This window comes from Chrysochloris asiatica, unplaced genomic scaffold (assembly GCF_000296735.1).
Source record: "Chrysochloris asiatica unplaced genomic scaffold, ChrAsi1.0 scaffold00121, whole genome shotgun sequence".
NCBI classification, from domain to species: domain Eukaryota; kingdom Metazoa; phylum Chordata; class Mammalia; order Afrosoricida; family Chrysochloridae; genus Chrysochloris; species Chrysochloris asiatica.
This window is the reverse complement of record NW_006408639.1, coordinates 8,556,368-8,557,739: the sequence shown is the minus strand read 5'-3', so window position 1 is coordinate 8,557,739 and position 1,372 is coordinate 8,556,368.

Here is a 1,372-nt window from a genome sequence, read left to right as displayed (position 1 = left end):
TGAGGGAACATACATCTAGGGAAACAGATGTGCACACGCAGAATCACACCCGACAGATTTACACGTAGACAGAAATCTCCGTATATACATAAAGCCATGCCACCTAGAGGGAATATGATTGCTTATAGAGACTTGTCCACAGACCTTTAATTTAAGAATCTACTTCCTACACCCACCCCCTGAATCTTGATTACCACCAGGGATCCTATACCACAGTGGCTCTTCATGTTGAATTCAGGAAGACAGTTCTGCAATACTTATCATCAAGATTTTCTTCAGTAGTGATTGCGTACTTACTTTTGTTGTTTATTTCTTCTTGACAGCACCTGCAGTTACAGAAAACACGATGAGGAAGTAGCCTGCTTTTTCAAAGAACACTGAAAATTCAGGTGTGAAACCTCAAAATGAAGGATCAAAAAGAAAGCTGTGGCCGAGGCGAGAGCTATTCCTGGAGAATGTACTTCTCAAGTCTGCATTCCATGGTAACGACACAATTCTTACTCCAAGGAGAAACTGTTAATGAGGGAATGAACCTAAAATCTAATGGGCTGCTCATGCTACCCTTTTGAATCAAGTTTCAGTTGTCAGGGAGTGTCCCTTCCCTCCCCGAAGAAAACAGTACCTAACATCTGTAATGAACATTGTCATGCTTTTATTTGGCAAGTCAGTTGATAAAAAGAGAAACCAAGGTGGCAATAATTTCTACCTCAGAAAAAGATTGGCAAACTCACAAGAATAGTTCTGGATTCGAGTTTATTAAGAGTATTGGATTGTATTTGAAATGTTGAGGAAGGACCTGTAATGATGCTCATCCTATGTGTAGTGCCAGTGAGCCAGGAAGGCATTGTGAGCTAAGGGTCAAGTCTAGCGAGCTGAGGGCAGGAGAAAGCCCACAGCTGACAGGAAGAAAGCTTGGCTTCACTCTGCTTACGTCTGGGGAAATCACAAGACCTAGGGGTGACTAGGGGTGGTTGCAGGGTTGGGGAGATGGTAGAGCAGGATGCCTGTATAGTGGAAATTGGGGGAGGGTGTATGCCAGGGGTGAAGGTTTACATATTGGATCCTGTTGGGTTGGGTTTGCATTGGACAGGATGGTGCTGTCCAGTTGTGGGTGCTAGGTACTTCTGGAGGAAAGGCAGGCAGAGAGCTTGTTTGAACCTTGTATTGGCCGAGCCAGATAGTTGGATGAGGGGGATAAGGGTGGCTGCATTTCATCTGGCCCACCTGGAGATACTGCCTGCCTTTTTCCTTCTTCAGTGGTAGCCAGGCAGGCAGGCAGCTCAATTGCCTTTTTTTCCTGGAAAGCCAAGGGTGGCCCTGGTGGTCCTGAGCCATTCTGTGCAAGTACCCCTCCCTGCCCAGATCGTCCTCT